Below are 24,439 nucleotides of genomic sequence, written 5' to 3' on the forward strand. Positions count from 1 at the left end.
AGAGGCTACAGTTGGTGTGCAACAGTAAATCGAACTAATCCATTTAATTATTAAAAATAACTGAGTTTAATTAATTAAATAATAAAATATTTTTCTTTTTAAAATACAGTAGTATACAGTAAATGGACTGTAATGTCTGACAACCACACAATGCGCTGCGAGCTTGTAGGTTATTTTCAGTCTTTTTACACAATACCATTGTACCACGAAGTATGAAGGAGGGCTTAAGTGGTTAATCAGACTCATCGATTATAAAAATCAATTGCGGATTTCTTTTGCATTGTTTAGCATTTATATAGTCTATTCTATATCCAAAGTGATTTACAATGTGCATTACAGACCACCCATTCATACACAGACGGTGGAGGAAACCATGCATGCAAGGAACCTGCTCATCAGGAGCAATTAGGGATCTGCGTCTTGCTCAAAGACTCTTGAGCTCTGACGATAACTAATTTAAAAGACTCATCTCATTTAGTTCCAACTGGACATTTATAATATTCAAACCATTAAATTAAATCATTACCCTGCCCAAAAATCAAGGTTATGTTGACTTTACTTCAATAACCTTCCAAGTCCAATTTAATTTCATATTGAACGTAATTTATGAAGAAATGAGCACCCAGCTGACGGATTGCATTGTGCGCTTTGAAGTGGTTCAACAAGAATGATTTGAAGATAGTGTTTGAAGGTTTGTGTTTTCTCAGCCAATTACAGAGAATGGGCCGAGATGACTTGAAGGACTGGTTGTTTTGAGTCTGAGTTGCAAGGCCAACAGGTAATTTGCCTAGGCCAGTAGGCCTACACACTTGTGGCATGCTAATGATTGTCCCTGCTTCGTTACTCTTGTCTGGTAGCCTGGCCCAGCCTGTATGATTTCTGGTCTAGAGGGGCGGGTGCCGGTCGAAAACAGGCGGTGGATCCTATTGGTTCACCGATCTGAGCACCCACCCCCCCTCCCCGGTAGAAAACAGCGGAGAACACTGATGTCACCAAATTTGGAGTGATGCGCCTCTGCACTGTCATTGGTTAGCAAAATAATAGGAAGAGGGCTTCCTAATTAATGCCAGATCTTCCAATGGGTTTCCCCAGGCTTTACATTTTAAAAGCAAATAAAAGCCTGGGTACAGAGGCTACTTGTTTGGTATTACAGTGTGGAAAGAGCATTAATGAATTACTCCCCCTCCATCATTCCATCTTCTCTGACATCAGATAGTCCCTCCTACATCATGTGTACAACAGTGTTTGTGTAATCTATACAGTGATACGAATTTGATTCCTCAATTCAACTGCGAGAATGTCATGTGACAATTGTTGCATTCTCGCTTAATTCACTCTCGACTTGACAGAGATATGTTGAAATGAGAGTCTCTCCTCCTGAGGAGTGGGAGATAACAGGATGATTCATAGCCTTTCAAAAGAGGTCACAGCTTCCTGTGCTTTTACGACAGGAATCTGGTATTCCCTCTCTGTGCAGCAGTGAAGCTAGGGCAGTAAGCCCAGTGTTCCAGTTGGCATGCAGAATTAGCTGTGGCTGAAGAACAGCCCTTGTCCTCACAACTCATAATCCTGAGCTGCTGTTGCAATTTACCAAATTGGTCACAAGTTAATTCTTCCTCACTTAGAGCAGGAGTCAAGGGAACAATATTCATTTTATAGGTATCATCAACCTTGTCTTAAGCTGGAGATGTTGCGACTTTCAATTGTTAGTTCTGAGAATAAATGTTATAAGACTTGGGGACCCTTCTTTGCATATTTCCACAAGACACAACCTACTGTAGCGGCTAGATGTTTTCACGATCTTTGTTGCCAGTGATGCCTGAATTTAAATGATTCTCTCTGCCTGTCTTCTGCTCTATATTCCTGTTTTTTATTTTCATTTGTTATATTTAGACAAATGTGCCACTTAATTTAGTTTTTTACTATAACCTTAGGAAATGGGGTGGGAGGATCAAATAGCTAAAAAGCGGTTGTATCCGATTTTGTTTTGCAAGTCTTAACTGCTTTTATTTATTATTGCTTATTTGCTTTCGTTTTCTTTTTTCATCATGAATGTTCAATCACTTTTGTTAGAAAATTCAGTCAAAAACATAGCTGCATGCCAGTTAAAGGAATACAGCATTTCACATGGAATTTCACATAAAAGACAGATTTGTTTTAACACACAAGTCACGAGACACATTTTGATAATTAAAATGGTCCAATGATGGACAGGACTAACAGGCAGATACACTAAATAAGATGCAAGCATTACATCAGCATTGCTTGAACAGGATGTGGGAATGTACTGATAATAAAACAAGGCTATGTGAAGGTTAAATTTAATCTATTCCCTCCACCTTTTCTAATAATTGAGCAGGAGTGTCAGTGAGCGCTGCTTTTGAATGCAGTTGCCTGGTGACTGCAGCACAAACCAAATCTTTTCTGTCGTCTATTATAATGAAAGCGACCAAGCCTAAATTTCCAGAATTTCCACAGGGCAGATTCTCCTTGCAGGCTCCAAAATGATCATGCATATATGACAGAGCAGCTAGGCTCCAGCTAGAATAATTTAGATTAATGCAATGTTATGAGCATTCCTACTTCAGGTTGGAGAGTGTTGGACTTGATTCAAGGTACCAAAAGATAAAGTAATTTGTCTTTGTGATAGACCCCTAAATGGCCCATTTTTACTGTCAGTCAGGCCTCTACCTTGAGGGCGGTAAACAGATGTGCTTGGCTGAAAACTAGCCAGCGCTGTGCTTTCTCAAAGTTCATCACAGACACTGACAAAACATCTTGCCAGTGTCATTTCTGTGATTCCCTAGTGCTGGAAACCTAAACCATGTGGTTCTCAAACTGTTCCTGTCAAGGACCCCCAAATTGATATGCATTTGGCCACGGACCTCCAACCAACTAGAGGCCTCCGAGATTCATTATCACTCAGAACTCAGCACATTAGTTGCTTTTAGAAACTGTGATATGATATGATACAGTAGTATTGACACTGATGGCTAGACTACACGCAGCGCATCAAGTCTGTCTACCATATTATATTATTGTATCCTGAATAGAATTAAAAGCAACTTAGAATATTTAATCATAATTATTTGCACATTTTAGGATTAGTGACAGAAAGCAAGTGCTATCATGTTGACAGGCACAAAATCTCCTTATAATGTCCGTACAGAGTGCACCACAGTGGACTCCACGGTGGAGGGCAGGTACTTTACCACTGCCCCCCCCCCGACCACCTCATTTTATAATGTTTTATATTCAACTATAACCACGTGTTAAAATATGTATATTATATTGAGTGATTTCCTTTCTTTGCTTGCAGTATGGCATGCACAAGAAATGGTGCTGATCGATGTAGTGCATGGTTGGTTTGTGAGATTAGCCCTGGAATCACGCATGCACGCACGCACACACGCACGCACGCACACACACACACAAAGGACGCATGCATGCACGCACTTCTAGATGGCTCACCACATAGGAGAAAAAAAATACTGTTCTGATCTTCAAAACAAAACCATTTCCTACCATAGTACTGATTTTACAACCTATTATATTGGTAATGTTAAAAGTCCAAACTGCAATCCAAGATTTTGATTGCAATATGCATATTATACATAATCAGTTCACTGCTTCTTCCAATAGGGAAGTTATTACTTCACTATAGTATTTCTCTTCAAATCACACGTGTCATGCTTTGAAGAGATTAGTTCTCCTTTGAACAGATTAAGAATAGTATACATAGACTGTAATTAAACGAATAAATGCTTTAGGCCAGTGGTTCACAATCTCTTTTCCTTGGAGGACCCGCCCCTTACATCAGACTACAACCACCATGTTGTGAGCTTGTTTAGAGTGAAAAATCAGACCCGTCTGTACTGTACTGTACTGTACTGTACTGTACTGTACTGTACTGTACTGTACTGTACTGTACTGTACTGTACAAGCCCTCCTCCCTGGCCTGTGTGTGTGTCTGTGTCTGTGTGTTACTGTGCAACAGTGACACTTGGTGGTGAACAAACTCTATAACGCTATTTTCATGCTCGGACACAGGGACAGACCCAGGGACCCAGCCATGGTTGCACCACTATCCGGTGGGGCATTCAGTCTCCCTTGAGGGAGCCTCCCGCTCAATTTTACTGTAACATACGTTGCTGTCGGGGGGAAACCTCCTAACTCCATTTTTTTGGTTTTTGATTCTTTTTTTTGCATAAATCAGTTCTATTGAACACCCTTTACGTCTCTGTGTTTTCTAAAATATTGAACCAATGCAAAGTAGTAAAAAAACGTTTGACAAAACCTCTTCATTGGACCCTCAAACTGTCTGCTAAAGCAACTAACTTCACCACCTCTCATGCAAGTGACAATATATAAAGTCACAACACCATTGCTTTAATTGTTTTCAAAATATAAGGTTTTCTTAATTTCCTGAAAAACGAACATTTTGGAGTTCCCGACAGCAGAAAACACACGGAGGCCAAGTTCAAGGTGCTAGACAAAACGGCACTTTTATTTATTTGCAGCAGAAAATAACGGAGCACCCAAAGTCAGGTGGTGTCCAGACGAGGACTTATTCTGCGTTACCCGCACAACTATTTAGCCGATCTGCCCTTTTAGCCACACGGAAACAGCGTTTTTGGAGACTTAAATGTTTTTGTTTGTGGCTTTTGCCTTTATTTTATATATTTAATAGAGGGACAGACAGTAGGCTGACAGGAAATGGGGAGAGAGATGGGGGGAAGACATGCAGTAAAGGCTGTCGGGATCGGGAGTCGAACCCGCGGCACACTGCCAGACTGGATTGCCAGCCAAGGTGCCTGGACCACTGAGCCATGGCCCAGGCCCGTTTTTTAAACCACCTCCCAGAGTGGCAAACTTTGGAAACGCGACTTTGTCGTCTCCGTGTGTACAGCGAATGCCGCCCATTTGCTGAAACGGTGACGCAATAGTCCCCTCGTCCCCTCTAAACCAACCTCACATCACCAGACTTTCCACCTCCATTATCACAGCTATTTTTTTTATATTTGCACATAATGTCTATACATCTCTTATCTGAAAATAGCCGATCTGCAGCCAGTGCATGAGCTTGTACATGAGCTATTTTCGGAGAACAGATATAAATGATGGCCTAATGGTGTAGTGTAGAATAGATTAGTATATAGGCTATAAAGATAGGCAGCATGCAGCCCGTCCCTCTCAGGCAGGTATTCCTCTATACATGCCTGTTTTCACTGTTTCTAATTCCTCTTTTTTATACTTTTGTATAGCCTATGTGCAATTACCCTTGTTAACTAGCTGCAGATTAGGCAAAATGTTTAGCGCTGTGCAGGCAGCAGGTGGAATCAATCTATTAACGAGCAATTGACATTCAACGGTGTTGCGCACCGGCGAATATATTCAATCTCCAAAGTCAAACTCGTAAGTTCACAATGCATCATGCCGCCCCTCGTTGTGAGCTTTAAGATCTGCAAACTATGAATCTCATGCTTATGTATACATTACTTTGTAGCCTACTTCTGGCAGAAGAGGGTAGTTATGAGAATATGATTTGTAATGAAAAGAAAGAAAAGTCAGCTACAGTTGATTATGCCCAGTAGCCTATACTGAATGATTTTGCCACATATGCATTTTACATGCCGTGCATAATATAGCCTACACTACACGCAGCTTTCTCTGGGTGTCCGGAGCGCCCCACCGTTCTCGTGTGGACTACATGCATAATTAACATAACCTCAATGTGGACGATCAAAACTTTAATGGCGTTTTCACACTTGAACGGGTAACAGCCCGAGCCATTCTCGTATGGAAGGCCTCTGAGAGGCCATCCATACGAGAACGGCAAATAGAACGGCAAATGGTTTCAGCAAATAGGCGGCATTCGCTGTACACACGGAGACGACAAAGTCGCGTCTCCAAAGTTTGCCACTCTGGGAGGTGGTTTCAAAAAGAGCCAGTTAAGTCCCCAAAAACGCCGTTTCCGTGTGGCCAAAAGGGCACATGGAGGGGGGGTAGGTGAGCCTATGAGGTGAGAGATCACAATTAGCATTTTCGTCACAACAGTCAGAATACTGCGAGAGGGAACATGGAATCGTCTTACCAGGTACCACACGCCAGCTTGTCTCTCAGGAGAGTCTCTGAGTGAGTGAGCAGGACAGAGGCTTTTAATCTGTATGGGTGTGGACGCGCAGCTGGTGGCTTGTTAAGGCAGACAGGTTGGCAATGCTTCACTCTGCCTGTCTCTCTCTCTCTCTCTCTCTCCCCGAGGATATATATATATATATATATATATATCATACACACACACCAGTAAGACGCCTGAGGGCGAGAAGCGCCCTCGTCCTAACTGTACAGCTGGCACTTTAGCATGGGGGGGTCAAATCAACATACTGGCCATATATGGAGCGTGTCTTGAGTGTACAGGGTTTGATGAGGTCAGATCAACATATGGAATGTCAGAACTGGAGATAAGGGTGGCAGCAGGGGCAGTGTCTTGAGTGTACAGGGTTTGATGAGGTCAGATCAACATATGGAATGTCAGAACTGGAGATAAGGGTGGCAGCAGGGGCAGTGTCTTGAGTGTACAGGGTTTGATGAGGGCCCAGCTAGGACCGGGCCTCAATTTTTGGGCCTGTTGAGAACTCAAGTTTTCATCGGCTGCCGGGCGCAGCTGCACTAATAACTTTGGGGCAGTCCCGTGACCCGTCTAGAATTTAAATGGACAGGTATCAGTCAAAAGAGAGACATCGAAGAGGAAGGATGGATGGGGAAGGATCAACATATGGAATGTCAGAACAGGTCAGCTCCATGTATAGAGGTTTGAGGTCAGATGTAGAGTTGCTGGCCAATATATTGATGACATCAGGGATCTCCATATATGGGCTTAATATTGATGACATCAGGGATCTCCATCCCTGATGATGTCACGTGATGTCTGGGGTGAATAACTGACTGACTGACGGGAAATAGACGTTTTCATAGTAAATGCGACCTGTGGTCGCAATAACATGGTAGCAGCGCATGTGTTATTCCTTGAGTTACTGTGTCCATGAAACCATGCCAGGTCTGCCATATATACCATCATGTTCATGAAAACATGTTCCCATTTTATGCACACAGACTGTGTAATTATGGATGGGAATGGTGGGAATGGTGCATGTCGGTGGGGTGACTGCCCTTTTTGTTTCTACTTGAACCTCTGCCCCCAAAATGTCTGTGCAGTGTGCACAAACCTGGCTATGATGATCATCATTAATAACGTTACATTACTGGCTTCTCTCCATGGTTTGCGGCTGCGCTGAATAAAATACTGATGCTTTTGAATAAAAGGATAGGCTTTGTTAACAGAGTGAGAATATCTTGATACAATTGTTAAGCAGTTTGATTATGAAATGCTGTCTAAAGGGCATAGATCATAGAACGTGCCGTGCGTGGGGTGACTCAGTAATAACATTTACTACAGATGGATCTTAAGAAAAGGGTCTTCTATTGTGAGGGAGGCAATGTGTTACATCTTCAATTGTTTTATTATGTGGTGCTAACGGGCTTGTTAATGTTGTAATGGAAGGAGATAGCTTCCTAACATGTATAAGCAAATAAAAATGGTTCATTTATTGGCGTGTGCCAATACAAAAATCACAACCGTGTGAAGTGAGGGGCGCTAATATATTAAAGTGATTAGGTGATGTAATGGTGATGTAAAACAAACGGTGACTAAACAAACATTACATTCTCTTTATTGTTAATGGCATTCAATGTTTGTGTTAGGGACATCGTCTTTAAGACGAACCTTGAACTAAAAACAAACATTAAACCCTGTATATAGGAGGGCCTCAAAAAGTGGAAATGTGAGTACTTTGTCCTCCATTTATTAGAAGTTTTGGATGTGCTACGTTTTTGGGATTTAAATTCCTACGTTTAATATGTATATCTGGGGTCTAGCACTAGCATAAATAAATGGGATTAGTATTTATAGTCAAAGTGGCAGTGCACACAATACTCTCATACGGGACAAACATGGTGAGTGACGCCCACAACCACAACACTAGACAGAGCCACAACGGTCTGGTACTTCCCAGATATAGAACAAACATGGGAAAATGCTCATTCAACTATTCTGCCACCAACATGTGTAATGCCCTGCTGACAACATCATCAGGAGACCACAAGTAGTGGTAGACCACAAGAAGTAGTAGGTGTGGTGGTGGTAGTAGTAGTAACTGTAGTCCTCAGGACCTTTTTGTGTTATCCAGTTAGCCTCAATGTCTGTCTGAGTGCACCACGTGCTGTTTACATTTCAGACTAATAAAGTATTTAATCAATCAATCAATAATGTAGGGCCTTTTCCCCCTATGTCTGTCTGTGTGTCTGTGTGCGTGCGTGCGTGCGTGCGTGCACATGTGTAGGCTCTTTTAGTGCCATTTAAAAATCGAATGTTTTTCCTCCTATTGTTACAGGGTTATGTTGACGTGAACGCAAAACATCTGTGAAATATGCAGAATAATGGGACTTTAGGAAACAGCTGTTCGTCTCTTGTAAATTAGGTTTGTCCTGGCCTGTGAATTATTCTAAACGTAGCCAGTTCTTTATGATGACTGCTGACCTCCAACAGAGACAGTACTCTTGAAAGCCTATTGTCTACCAAAGGTAGACTACCAGAGTCACACAGACATAGTGTCTGAAATCGTTTATGTTAATGAACAGTTCATCCGCACTGACCTCCTGCTCCCTCCGTGCACCACAAAGCCACTTGGACAGTCCTTGGTGCCAGCAGCCATCAGGCTCCCAGCCTGACCCCCATATGTTCTGTTTAGTTCCTTGGGATTACTGACACGCTTCCACATGGGACTACACCAATGAACCATGATGACACTCACTTATATTCATTCATACATTCATTTTATATATATATATATATATATATATATATATATATATATATATATATATATATATATATATATATATATATAATTATTATTTTTTATCCATTTCCCCACTCTTGAAGGGCAGACGCTGTTCAATCATATACAGTATCAGTCTCATTTCACAGTTGAGTATACATACATTACAGTATATTCATACCACTGAGGATAGATTGTACATTTACACTTGGTGAAGATTATAGAGATTGATATGTCTGCGTAGAGCCAGGCTTAAAGGGCCACTTCACCCCTTTTGCAACCAGAGCGTATTTTAATGATGTTTAGGACACAATAAACACTTTCCTGGGGGGTTTTATGTGTGTAATATGTTTTGTTTTGATATTTTAGTCATGACGCCATGTTCATGACCAAAAACCTTTAGTGCACTAAAGCATTATGGGCATTCAGCAATCCAGTCAAACTTCATTATTTTTCTGGCCATAGGTTACAAATTTGAAATTGTGCTACCGTTATCTACTACAAATACTATTAAATTAACATCGAGTGACTACAGTTTCTTCCAGCGGTGAAATGTCAGAGGGGTGTGTGTGTATGTGTGTGTGTGTGTGTGTGTCTCTGTCTGTCTGTCTGTCTGTCTGTCTGTCTACACTGCTACTTATACCCATACGGAGTGACATGCTTATGTATGATGAAGACATATCCCATAGTTTTTGTGAATGTAACCTTACTGCACCTATAATATTCATGTCCTTACATGCTCTACTTTATGTAGTCATAAATAAATTGTTAATGTGCGTATATGCCTTTTTCTTTTTACTATGTTTACTAATGTTTTATTAACTGAAATACTCTGGGAGTAGCAGCACCAGTGACAACCAGGAACAGAGTAACAGACTGGGTCAGGTGACGACCACGAAGAGTGTGTGGTGACACCAGGATAGACAGAGGATGATCGGAGACATGGCGACCCGCGATTAGCAGTCCAAACCAGTTCTTCTGTGAGGAAGAACACAAAAGCTACAGACTGCGGTAAAACCTGCAAGTTTAAGAATCCATCATGACAGAACGCACAGAAGTCACTTCTGGTCAGACGAAGGAGGAGCCAGGCCCGGAGGCAACCCACAGTTCCCAGAGCCTTCTAGTGTTGCCAACACCCGATGCTAACAGCTCACCTGCCACCCTAAGCCCCCAATACACAGTGGGGGCAGTGGGGGCAGTAGCATGCCACTTGGACACAGGCCTGGGTCTGATCAACCTCGGCCGGGTCGCCTGGAGGACGGTGTCTGTTGCAAGACCCAAAACACCCAGTGACTCTAGGACACAACACTGATGATGTGTCCAAGTTTGTGCATCAGTTTGATGTTTTATTAACTGAACTCAGGGCCAGACCAGCTGGGCCCCCCAACACATTAATACATGCCATTGCCACAGCCTGCCTTGAACCATTGAATGTACAGTACACTTCACACAGATGTGACACTATTTCCATTAATATGAAACTAAACATAGATAATATTCTTCCTAGGAACTCTGTAACAGTTAGATAATGACATGAGCTACAGCCTCAGACATACACCAGGCCTTACTGTATTGACCTGCCAAATAAGTACATTACTGCATCACACGTACTGTAATCAACAAATGGCCAAATTATCAAATACAGTATAATTATGGCCATTGCGAGGAGCTCACAACGCCTCGCAACGCTATTTGCACAAATTGATGTGCTACTTAGAGTGAAACAAAATATAATAGCAACTCCTACAATTCAGCGTGTGGGGGTCCCAGTTCAAATATGATAATTTTGGGGTTGCGGCCAGAAAGGTTTGAGAACCACTGCCCAATCATACTCAAGTTTGCTGGTTTGAATGTGAACCCTAAAACCCCAAACAATCATATCATCGGAGTGGCCAAGCGTGAATTAATACAGGGATCATCCTGGTAGCATATCAGTGGTCCAGGTGTGTTAAGCCCAACACACTAGGGTTTAATATTTTCCCGGATTTGGCTCATTTTAATTCCCGGGAATTTGCGGACCTTTTCCCGGGCTCCCGCGGGAATTCCCGTCAGAAAAAAAAGAAAAAGAGTGCCCACCAAAATGCATTTATATGTATAGATACTTCATGTTCAATAGAATAGTGATATTTTTTGGTTTAAAACGTTTTATTTGAACGAAATATGAACATATAGCCTACAATAAAAGTATTAAATTAAAATATTAATAATGTTATAGGCCTACTACGCTATTCAGAAAAAGGGACACATAGTTTGCACTAATGTGCACTAATTTGTGGCAGCGGTGGCCGAACGGATAGCGGCGCGGTCTTGATACCGGAAGGTTCCTACTTCGAATCAGCCGTCCGACACGTTAAAATTACCACCACTGAAGTGCCCTTGAACAAGGCATTGAACCACTACGATGAAATGTGTTCTATGAGCAGGGCCTGGCTGGAAACAAGTTCTTGAGCTTAGCCCAGATACCCTGGGTAAATATAGATTTCATTTCATTTCATTTCATTTCATAATGTGACTAAGCACGGGGGAAAAAATAAACGACCTCACGTCTTTCACATATATACCTTAGCTATGGTCTTTCATAGCCTGGCGCGGCCAGACTCATAGCGAGGGTTCACTGATGTTTCCTCCCGGGGAAGAATCTTCAGTGAATCCCCGCTATGAGGCTGGCCAAGCCAGGCTAGGTCTTTCACCCTTTAAGCATGCAGTGGGTCCCCTTCTCCGCTGCAGAGAATGTGATCATCCCGCTTTGTACTTTATGAAAAGTCCGATTGTGTGTTAAATTAGCCAGCACGTCCAGTGCACAGCACACTGATTATTAGAGAGAGAGAGCGAGAGAGAGCGAGAGAGAGAGAGAGAGAGAGAGAGAGAGAGAGAGAGAGAGAGAGATGGGGAGAGAGATGGGGAGAGGGAGAGGGAGACGCTGCGTGCTATTATAAAACAAATTGTAGCCTACTCATCTTCGTTTGTGTTCCGTTTCACGTTATTGCTGCACACATGCAGGCAAAAGCAAAAAGGGGTTTAGAAGTGACAATGTCCATCACAGAGAAAGGAAACTCCTCGCTCCGTCCGTAAAACATACAATTCTCACAGAGTGACTGATTAGGCTAATGATTGACAGGTGCAGCAGCTTTGGGAGCGTGCCTGAAGATGTCTGTCAGACATTCATATTTTGCTAAAGTGTATATAAACTCTGTAGGCCCTATATTGCGGGAGGATGCAGGATTCGCTGGGTCCCACTGATTTCATCTTGACCGGCCGTGCCTGCCCGTCCGCAGGTAGGCTATTTAAATACCGCCCGCGCCGCCAACATTTACGTTGGGTCCCGCTGGCTCCAGTTCCCATTGCAGCCCTCGAGTGTAATCCATAATTCCATATAAATATCATCAAACATGTTTGAAAATGATGGGAGGGTTCAGATTGGACATTTGATCACTCATAGATATAAGGGGAAAGAACGCGCACTGTGTGAAAACCCCTTTAGTGTAATTTCCCTACAAGAAAAAAAAAACTCCGGGACGACGGGTCCCGAAGAAATTTCCGGGCGGGAAATTGCGTGCCCTATGCCCGGGAGGCCCGAAATCCCGGCATTAAACCCTACAACACACACCGTCTGTGAAGCGGGTGCGCAGCGACGCGGCACAGTATTGCCGCGCTTCATAGCCGCACAGCAACACCAACAGGACGCGGCGTGCTACCGAGCGGCTGGCCAGCCACGCCCACGGATTCCCGGATGGAGGCCGTGCGGCAACGCCTGGAAAATAGAACAGCGGCGTATCGGTGCGTCAGGCGAGGCGTGAACGCGCGCCAGCGTACGTCTGACGCCGCCGGTGTGGGATAGGTTAATTGAAAATAACGGAGGCGGCTGTTTTGACACGCGGCGTTTGAGAACCACTGCCCAATCATACTCAAGTTTGCTGGTTTGAATGTGAACCCTAAAACCCCAAACAATCATATCATCGGAGTGGCCAAGCGTGAATTAATACAGGGATCATCCTGGTAGCATATCAGTGGTCCAGGTGTGTTAAGCCCAACACACACCGTCTGTGAAGCGGGTGCGCAGCGACGCGGCACAGTATTGCCGCGCTTCATAGCCGCACAGCAACACCAACAGGACGCGGCGTGCTACCGAGCGGCTGGCCAGCCACGCCCACGGATTCCCGGATGGAGGCCGTGCGGCAACGCCTGGAAAATAGAACAGCGGCGTATCGGTGCGTCAGGCGAGGCGTGAACGCGCGCCAGCGTACGTCTGATGCCGCCGGTGTGGGATAGGTTAATTGAAAATAACGGAGGCGGCTGTTTTGACACGCGGCGTTCACAGACGGTGTGTGTTGGGCTTTACCTGTTTAGCACAAGTCTACTTTTTGACCACAACTAATGAGACAAGACATCAGTTTAAGTTTTGGAACAGATGCCATGAGAGAAAAGAAATACAATTAATACTTTTTTTGTCAAGTTGAATGGGAAACACATTTGTCTTGTCAGCAAAAACTGCAAAGAAAAAGTGATTCGAAAGTCATCTGACAATCTGACAAAACCACAAAGCATTTCACAAGACTTCTGGCGAGAAAAGGAATGAACTGAAATCTCAGACGTGTAACGCACATGCAACAGGATCAAGTGCTGTCAGCAATATTTTAACTATGTATTTGTCTCATCAGCAACAACTGCACAACGGAGGTGAAGAAAGGGAACTACAGTTTCTGACAAGCCACACATGATTTCACAACACCTTTCTAGCTGACAGTGAACTTATAAAAGCAATGGGGTCCTTTTGGTTCAGCTTCTAAAAGTCAGCATCAGACTCTGGAACAGGTGCATATCTTTGGTCCGACGTCCTAACTGTCCGACAGCCTATCCCAAACCCTAACCTACACCACACGCGGAAGCCACTGGTGAGTCTTAACCGGGCACGTATACGTGTCTTAACCGGCCACATATGCCGGAGCCATGTGTGAGTCTTAATCGGCCATTATGTCGGACTATTGGTACGTCAGACTAACATATGACCCCCTCTGGAACAGTGGGTCTCAGTTGGCCGACCTTTCTAGAGGGCCCACCTGATCTTTGGGCCCTTGGCCTGAGCGGCTTGTTAAGGGATCCAAATCGCCGGTAAAAAGAAACAGGGCATGTGGTATCAAATTCTATACTATCCCTTGGACCAACCAGTCCGCAGACCAACCAATAGGGGCCATAGACAACACAAGTGTGAGGGGGATTCAGGAATTGGCACAGAAAGAAAGTTACAACAGAAAATAGGAATGCTCAAATGAGAGGAAAAAAAAACACATCTAAAAACAGTAAATACAGCTGCAAACAGAAAGGTCTATACAGCTTTGATTTAAAAGAGTTTGCAGTTTTCTGGGAGTTTGTTCCAGATATGTGGTGCATGAAAACGTAACGCTGCTACTTCACATTCAGTGGACTGTGGACAGAAAGCACTCGGGGGACAGAAAGACAACCCAACATGTACAGTGGACTGTGGACAGAAAGACAACCCAACATGTACAGTGGACTGTGGACAGAAAGACAACCCAACATGTACAGTGGACTGTGGACAGAAAGACAACCCAACATGTACAGTGGACTGTGGACAGAAAGCACTCGGGGGACAGAAAGACAACCCAACATTTACAGTGGACTGTGGACAGACAGCACTCTGGGGACAGAAAGACAACCCAACATGTACAGTGGACTGTGGACAGAAAGACAACCCAACATGTACAGTGGACTGTGGACAGAAAGCACTCGGGGGACAGAAAGACAACCCAACATGTACAGTGGACAGAAAGCACTCGGGGGACAGAAAGACAACCCAACATGTACAGTGGACTGTGGACAGAAAGCACTCGGGGGACAGAAAGACAACCCAACATGTACAGTGGACTGTGGACAGAAAGCACTCGGGGGACAGAAAGACAACCCAACATGTACAGTGGACTGTGGACAGAAAGACAACCCAACATGTACAGTGGACTGTGGACAGAAAGACAACCCAACATGTACAGTGGACTGTGGACAGAAAGACAACCCAACATATACAGTGGACTGTGGACAGAAAGACAACCCAACATGTACAGTGGACTGTGGACAGAAAGCACTCGGGGGACAGAAAGACAACCCAACATGTACTGTAGCAGGAAATCAGAAATGAATTTTGGCCCTAAACCATTCAATGTTTTATAAACATGCAGTAGTATTTTGAAATCAAGCCAAGGTATTGAAGGTAAAGATCTGAGACGTGGAGTGATACAGTATGATCCACTTCCTTTCCGTCTTTGTGAGAAGTCAAATCCAGCTGAGATATAAATTATTTATTTAACTTTAATCCTTGATATATTATCAACCCCTTAAACCCTATATAGTTATGTATACAGGAGTCTCTATAATAGACCACTCCTTTTCCCCAATCCTAGCTCATCGAAAATAGCCCATCATTATTTTCTGAGCTTACCAGTTACAATGTGACAATAAAACGCGTTGTGAGCTTTTAGATCTGCTATTTCCACCAAAATATGGATGCTAGGGTTCATCTGGTTATGGCAGTAGGCTACTACTTAGAGACAGGAAAGCGAAGGCAGAGAGAGTTGGGAGACCCACAAGATATGATGCTGGGAATCTGTTTCAAACTAGTGGCCTCTCAACTCACAGGGATCATGCTATGGTGCAGGTGGTTCAACTACCTACCAGGCACTCCAGACTTTGTAATTGTCCAATGACTCCACGTTTTTGGCTTGTATTGTGCTTTCTAACATTACAGATTGAAGGTGAGCACTGATTGTTAATCATTTTTTCCTTGGCTTCAAAAACAATTGGTTTAATTTCTGGCTCATCCAATCGTTGATTTGTCCAATGTACTTAGTCAGTGCTTGGACCAGGACCATAATCCCCTGGTGATATTATGGTTATGTAAATTTGTGTGTTGTCTGAATTTAATTATGCTAACATGTTTAATTGTTTTCAATAATCTGAGCCAGTGGGAACAGTTAAAGAAACCAAGGAGCCAGAGGGAACTCTGTCATTTTTATCTGCTCATGTGTAATTACCTATAGACACAAAGTAATCCCTCCTTTAAGTAGTCAGTTTAGTACTGATCCAGAAAGACTCACCAAGTCTTCCTGTCAGTTTATTCACATGTTAATGAGAACTATAAATATATAATTAGATATTTACAAAGATTAATAAATCAAACAATACCACCTGAGGAAATAAATGAATAACTGAGATTTAACTAAATAACCAAGAGACCAATTGAATAGCAGCAAAATCAAAACAAACAACTATAATAATGAAACAAAAGTATTACTGAGAATCAAGGTTAATGAAGGCAAAACTATGGGGACAAAGAGGGCTTCGAACTTGGTCTCCGCTGCCTCTGAGCTGTCAGGACAGAGTGAGGCGCACGCACGCACGCACGCACGCACGCACGCACGCACGCACGCACGCACGCACGCACGCACGCACACTTTTGTTGTCGAATATTTTGTCACATTGTGTAGAACACAATGAATTATTGAATGAAATGCTGAAGAGTTTTCCTGGTAGTGCAGAAGAGTCTAAAAAGCTCAGCTAACACAGTCTGTGCTGACATTGCCTGGCGGGTGCTGCTATAGAGGAAAAGCCACAGGGATCACCAGAATGATCCGGGTTCATCCTGGAATCCTCCTGTTATTAAATTAAATGTAGGATAGAGCGTGTTCAGGATCAATAAGTGGGGCGGCCAATCACTTCAGGGTGTCGGGTCACAACACTATTTTCTGTGCTATGAAGCACGGTAATGCAGTCCAGGGATCCATTTAGACCCCTTGCTATATCCCTGATGGGAAGAGCAGCTGTGTGAGGTCAGGGACAGCTACAGTATGAGGTTATCTTTAGCTGATGTGTGTGTTATCCTTGGCATTAACTATTTATAATGTATATGCTTTGTTGACCCGAGCCCCTCTGGAGGTCTGTCCTTGTTGGCCTAATCTCTGTTGAATGTAGCCGGTCTATAAAAGCTCACAATACCTTGCAATGTGATAATTGAATGTTTGCTATGACATGCCCAGAATAGGGCATAGCAGTGGCCGTGGTTTTCGGTTTCCACTGAAAAATCGTCCATTCATTTTTCCCATAGAGATTTACAAAAATATCTATGTCATATTATTTTAAACCTGGAATCAAGCCAGCCACACAAAGCTACTGCAGGTGCTCCTGGCAGCCAGCAAAAAGTCAATAACAAGAAGATGGCTAACCCCAATCACACCCACAATGGACAATTGGCACGGAATAGTCCTGGATATTTTCAAAATGGAAAAATTAACATACATCCTAAGAACTAGACTATACAATTTCTACCAAATTTGGAACAACTGGATAGTACACATTGCCCCTCTGAGAGCTGACTTTGTGTGATCTCACTGGTCCTAATAGCCTGCTTTATGATCTTTGTAGAAAATGTTTAAGACACCCTTCCTCTTCTCATGGTCGAAATCCAAAGCTGTTTTGTTTTTGTCCCCCTCAGCAATGTTGTAAATACTTTCGTTTTTTTTTGGTTGTTGTTTTTTTGTCTTTGTCTTTTGTCTGCCCACTCTTTCCTCTTTTTATCCTTCTGAAATGTACACTCTGAAGCGATATTGCCCTTTGCCCCTGTTAAGTGTTGACCTGATGCCATATGTAGTCCTGAAGAAAGCAAGGATGTTACAGAGACACTGGAGATGGAGTCACTTGGAGGGGGGAGGGAGGGAAGAGGGGTGAAAACAAAATCCTTGGGAACTGCACTTGTGTCCTATGTATACACAGAAATGCTGTTATTGTACTGCTTTTTCCAAATAAAATAAATATTATTAAAAAAAAAGAGAATCAAGCCAGCCAACCAGGATCCTGGTGAATCACATGACTATTAAACCTTTGTGGGGGGGAATAATAATAATAATAATAATAATGATTGAAAGAAAGAAAGAAAGAAAGAAAGAAAGAAAGAAAGAAAGAAAGAAAGGACCATTACAGCCACCCTGTCACAATAACTCACAACGAACCTCAGCAACCACAACACACATAATCTACTGTTTATCAGTCTTCAATTGAAAATTAACATTTAGAATTGTTGACTGTTATGTTAAAGCCAAAAACCTCTATCTCGAACCAAAAGGAAATAGCTAATTCACTCATAGGATTATTGAAGTGATCAAGAGCCACATACATACTGTTGTCTGTTACACAACTCACCAACCTTCAACGGCAGGTACAACACAACATACAAACTGTAAGATTCACATCAGCATTAAATTCCCAGAGCCACAAACAGTTACTGAACATGTTTCATTGACCCCTAGTCCCAAAATTTGGGTCCCAAAATTACAGTAATAGTACACCAGCTTAAGTTGAATCACACTAGGATACACACAGCATACAACACAAGCAGCAGCAGCAGCAGCAGCAGCAAAGAGGTAAAAGTTCCTACCTTGAGCCGCCTTCTACCTGACTTCATCAGTTGTTAAAGTGATGCCAGGGTCAAAGTCTAGTTCATGATGAGCCCAGCCCTCCTCAGTCCTACAACACAAGCAGCAGCAGCAAAGAAGCAAAAAACAAAGTTCCTACCTTGAGCCGCCTTCTACCTGACTTCATCAGTTGTTAAGTGATGCCAGGGTCAAACGTTGGAACCCATGGATAGAGAGATAGAGCTCTCTCTCTAGTCTAGTTCATGATGAGCCCTCCAGCGGCATCTCCAATCATCTCCATCCTCCTTACATCTGGCCAGTACTTTCCTCCCAGTATCAATGGCACCACCCAGCCTCATTCTCCTGGCTGCCATCTTCTCACTCAGCCTTGGATGTTTACTGCACATAGCATTCTGGTGTAGTGCAGTGGTCAGGGATTTAGGGCAGGCTGGCAGGCTCTATAGGGTCCAGCATTCACAGCATGTCACAGGAGAGCTGAGCTTGGGGGTCCGGGGTCAGACTCATCATCACCCTGGCTTGTGTGAGAGAGACACAATAAGCTTTGAGGAAGGAAAGAAAGAAAGAAAGAAAGAAAGAAAGAAAGAAAGAAAGAAGACCAAGAGCCACATACTGTACACTGTACCCAGCTATCGCAACTCACTAGTACACTGTACCCAGCTATCGCAACTCACTAGCAACAGCAGACAAACACACACAGCCTGTATACACTGTACGTATAGTCGTATACTGATCGTTCCGGTTACAAGCCTGTATACTGTACGTATACTGCATCCTTCCGGTTACAACATAATAATACATTATTATTATTATATACTGTATACAGTGAGTACACTATAGCCTATTATATCCTGTCACAACACAGAGTACATACGTAATGTTAGTTTTATTACCAGTAAGACCCCCATAAAGGACGAGGTCAAACAACAGAGCTTCTTATGACGGCACAGTTGAGAAGCAGGAGTTAACTATTAACCTGGTGTATATGAGATCCAGGCGGCTCGCGACGGAGTCCTCCGTGAGACTCTGGGGTTGGCGCCGCTGGCGTTCCCTGGCAAGACGAAGGCGCCACTCGTCGGCAGTCTCCTCCGTGAGTGTGGAGGTCGCACTGCTGGGGCAGATCGGCGTGTGCACGCATCCACTTGGATGACGGCAGACTGCTGGGCGAGTGCACTGCTGTCGTTTTGGCATGGGATCAAATTTGACCAAAAAATACACAATGAAAAACAGGTGTGGCCATAGCATGTCTTGAGTGTAGAGGGTTTGATGATATAAGGAGACGTGATGTCACAATGCTTGACCATATAAGGAGACGTGATGTCACTATGCATGACCATTATATGGATGCGTGGGGTGACGGATTGACTGACGGACTATGCGAGTTTTCATAGTAAATGCGACCTGTGGTCACAAAAAAAATATTATGGCACGGAATTTCATAGCAGAAAGTAGCTCATGTCTACGGTGGAATTTTATGTTACAAATCATTGGCAGATTGTAAGAGGATAATTCAAGCTTTCCTTACAGCTGCAATGTTGGTGAGTTTTAAGTTTTTTAACATCGTTTAATACAAGCATATCAGAGTCAGACATTTCTGTTTGGATGAAGCATGGATTGGTGTGGGCTGGGCTGGTGTTGCAATGGGCTGGTGTTGCAACTCTAGATTTAATCGAGTGTTGCAAATTGTGGCTACACTTCAAGCACCTTTATGTTTGTTAATTTCAGCTCCCTCCCTCTCTCTCACACAGACACACACATGCACGCACACGCACGTTAATGCTTAGCATAGGTTGCTAACTCACCTGCAGAATGAAAACAAATCGACCAAGCAGTTTGTTATGGAGATGAATTAACTTCTCTTTCAAACTGTCACACACTTGTGACTGAGCAGCTTTTTTTTCCACTTCCTAACAACTCAGTCAGACTAGCCTACTCCGTCCACTCAACTTCTATGAGGGAACATAGCCTAGGAGCTCGTGTCTGTTTGTTTACAGCAGGTATACTATGTGTGGAGGGGGAGGGGGCGTGGCTACCGGATGATAGAGTCGCTTGCTGTGCTCAAGGAGCATGGCAAGCGGCTCTATCATCCATCTATCAATTTCATTTGGGTCAAACAGTAGGCCAGTCAATTTAAGGTTTGACCCAAATGAAATTGCAAAAGTAAATTCAACGTTTTTTATGATCCTTAGGAAGTTAGGGTAATCCAAATAATAGGCTATATTAAAATTTGTGAATTCAATAATTAGTGGATCATTCATGGTAAATTCAGGGGTTGAAAGTTGGGGTACCATTAACTATAAAAGCCAGACCGAATCAGCCGTTGGCAAATGAAAAATGCCTGCCGGCACACGGCTGACCATTAACAACATAGATATATATATATATCTATGATTAACAACATATAAGGCAAAACATCTATGATTAACAACATATAAGGCAAAACATTCAATATTGCATTATGCTTTAAGTAGCATGTAATGTGTCAAACTAGGGGGTTTTCATGATTCTGAATCCATTGCAAGCATTAGTTTTTCACAAAAAACACTCCTTGGGCTAAAAACGGCACAAATTCATCACAAATGTGATGAGGTCATCACATTTGGGCAAGTGACTATATGGCCGAATTTAGCCCAAGGAGTGTTTTTCGTTCAAAACTAATGCTTGGAATGGGTTCAGGCCTAGGTTGTTAATAGTACCCCAACTTTCAAGCCCTGAATTTACCATGATCCACTAAATATTTCATTCCCAATTTTTAATATGTTATTTGGATGACCCTAAGGATCATAAAAAACCTTGAACGATTACTATTGCAATTTATTTTGGTCACGCCCATTTTTAGCTTAGATTGACTGGCCTACAGTGGTTCTCAACCTTTTCCCCCTAGTTGGTTTAATGGTGGACGCTATTGTAAACAAGTGTAATGCTTTATGGTGTCGTCCACAGTTAACAGTTTTGTATTGAGTTGCGCTTAAACAAGTGTAATGCTTTATGGTGTCGTCCACAGTTAACAGTTTTGTATTGAGTTGCGCTTGAAATGTACTGTAGATTCTTCAATCAATCAATCAATCAATCAATCAATCAATCAATCAATCAATCAATTCTGGATCAGGGCCCACTTGAAATCTCAAAAGAAATTGAAGCCCAATTGACCACTTGTGGTCAGTTTTTTTCTTTTTTTACGATTTGTTTTGGGGCTTTTTATGCCTTTATTGATAGTGAACAGTAGACAGACAGGAAAGGGGGAGAGAGAGATGGGGCAAAGGCCGCCGGGCTCGGGCCCGTCCGGCTGGCTCGGCAGCCTATGGTGCCCAGACGGTTGAGCTAACCGTCTGGGCCTCTCCAAGGTTTTAAAGAAAGAAATACAGTGACTTTTCTCTTACATTATAATGTTTTGTATTATTTTACTTTATATTAAAGTTATATCACCATTAAATTGTTAGTGATTTGCCAATTATTTGGGAGTCCACATTTGGTGACCCCGAGGGCCTTCGTGTCACCGAAATCAGAAGGCCCCATCATGCAGTGTTGTTGTGTATAACACAAAGGGGTAAAAGACCCAACATTTGCATGTTGCTTTATATTTTAGGCATAGTTTGTATTACTCTGACATCCACTATAGTCAAACTCTGTACAGGATCTTAGTATTCTTCATTATCATTATTGGAAAGAATTTAGCAGTAGCTTCCATGTTTATGTTCTCATACATCACAATGCCACCCTCAAGGCAACACATAACAAATACGAAAAGAGTTACAGCAGAGTGATTATTAACCGTAATAGGGCATTTTGCAAGTAGGCTACACATACACCTAATTTGTAGCCTGGATTCCAACCTGATTCGCTGCGTTCCGTGGATCTGTTTTGTCAGAATTGATCTGGAACCCAGGCTATACCTAATTTGGCACAATTTGGTTTATCGACTCTCGATCCCGACGTCCTGTACTGCATGTCACCCCCCCATCTCTAGTCTCTCCCCATTTCCTGTAAGCCTACTGTCTGCCCCTCTATATAAAATAAAGGCGAAAGCCACAAAAAAACATTAAAAAAAGGTAATTATTGGGTGCCCGCTGGCCTAGTGGTCCAGGCACATGCCACATATAGACTCTGGCCTAACAGTGCGTCACGTGTTCGAGTCCCGTTCATGACGACCTTTGCTGCATGTCTGTCCCCTTCTCTCTCCCTCTTTCCTGTCCGTCTTCACTGTAACTATCAATAAAGGCACAAAAGCCAAATCTTAAATCTTTAAAAAATAAAATAACTCGACCCCATAGGCAAGAGCTTTTATCACCCCCATACTGGCCCATAGTTTGGTTGTAAGAAGGAACAAAACTTGACCTTTGGCGTTATTTTCTTTTGAGAACACAAAAGCCAAATGCCAGAGCAGGAAGGCCATCAAATAAGGCGATAAATGATTTTAAACAATGACTAATATAATATACAAATTTTTTCCCAGTTAAATAAATAAACGATTGGTATTTACTAAATTACCAGTATTTACAAACCCCTGAAGTCAGCTCAGTCTACATGGAGTCTCATCATCCTCAGCCAGACATGGTCCGACAAGGATAACGGATTAATACAAGACAAAGCTCCAACAGCAAATTATTACAAGCAAGCCAAATGCGGCTGAACAGCACGCAACACTTTTCATATTGTACACTACTGAGAGAATGTTGGGTTGTGCTGTGAACAAAATCAAATGCCACTGACAAACAATTTATGGGAAAGAATGTACTTCATAATGGGAAATGTAAATGAGTTATAAGAACCACAGCTTTAATGACTCAGGAATTTAGTATTGACTAGTGCACCGTTTCAAAAGGCAATTTGTGTTGGATTAAATTTCAGAGGGATTCATTAACAGAACAAAAATAAATGAATTTCAGCTGCAGTGTCTCCTCTCCACATTATAGTGAAAAGAGGAATCACCTCTATCCATGTTGTGCACGCTCCAAGAAATCACTTTGTGCCTCAAATCAGTTTGATGCGAGCTCTGCTGGATTCATGTCCTAAATACGGAATAGCCTACATCTCATCATATTTCAGTCAGAGCTTGCACCCTCTGACTCTCAGATGTGCTGAGCTGGCAGCAAAGAATCAAGGGCCGTTTCGGGGTGTTTGGTTGATTATAACCACCAATTATTTGGGGCAAAGTAGCTATTGTCCCAAGGTGTTGTGTGAGTTCCAAGCTTATTCTCCACCCTCATGATGTTCCATTCTAGTAGAGATTAGGCTCAGAGGAAAATCTTTTTTACTCAAGGAAGGAAAAAGAAGACCAAACAGACACAAATATGCTAAGTATGTGTAGCCAATCAGCTTTCGGATTTTTGCAGGTGCACACTGTCCCTCTGGGCCTCTTGATCTAGCCACGGTAAAGTCCCTCCTTTCTCCCTGATGTCTGTAAAACCTGCATGATGAGAGCCAGGGCGCTGGCAGCTGCAGCAGCATACAGCATCTTCTTTCTACTACCTCCCCCCCACCCCAACACACACACACACACGCACGCACGCACGCACGCACGCACGCGCACACACACACACACACACACACACACACACACACACACACACACACACACACACACACACACACACACACACACACACACACACACACAGAAGCTCTTTGAAGCCATCTACTGTACACTTTGCAGTATAGCAGATAAAACATCCATCTACCCTGGCCTACGACACTAATGTTGGGTGAATTTCACCCGGACCCGTTATTTTCATAATGTTGTTGATGTCTGGTCCTTGGGTACCTTTAGGATGCTCACTAATGTAGTGGAGAGTGGAGGATAGGCTTGTTTCCCTGCTCCCATCCCTGTTTTGTTTTTTGTTTTTTCTACAGGCAGGTCTTTGGGTGATTTTCAACCATCAGTGTATGGGATTTTGTTTTACCTATATAAGGTAAAACAAAACAAAACTAAGGGATACCTTAGCGCCACCATGAGGCTGATTTGGAAAGAATGAAGTGCCATGTCGTCCTTGGCCTAGTGGAAATGTGTGTGCATAATTCCACAGAAATTTCACACTGTGTTTGTGATTTGTGGCATTTTGTTTGAAACGGATCAATATCATGCGAGCTTTGGAAGCCAATCTTAGCCAA

At 42.9% G+C, this 24,439-nt stretch overlaps 1 long non-coding RNA gene across 1 annotated transcript in view; it reads right to left on the reverse strand.

Moving 5' to 3' along the window:
• LOC306932393 overlaps window positions 1–20,326 on the reverse strand; it is a 53,076-nt gene extending 32,750 nt beyond the window's left edge. The window contains exons 1-3 of the long non-coding RNA XR_013791105.1: window positions 20,134–20,326; window positions 19,308–19,507; window positions 18,337–18,845 (exon numbers count right to left, since the gene is read on the reverse strand). This is a non-coding gene — a long non-coding RNA (uncharacterized lncRNA). The remainder of the gene's footprint in view (window positions 1–18,336; window positions 18,846–19,307; window positions 19,508–20,133) is intronic.
• Between the last annotated feature and the right edge of the window lie 4,113 nt (window positions 20,327–24,439).

The sequence above is a fragment of the Electrona antarctica genome (genome assembly GCF_951216825.1).
Source record: "Electrona antarctica genome assembly, chromosome: 11".
NCBI lineage: Eukaryota > Metazoa > Chordata > Actinopteri > Myctophiformes > Myctophidae > Electrona > Electrona antarctica.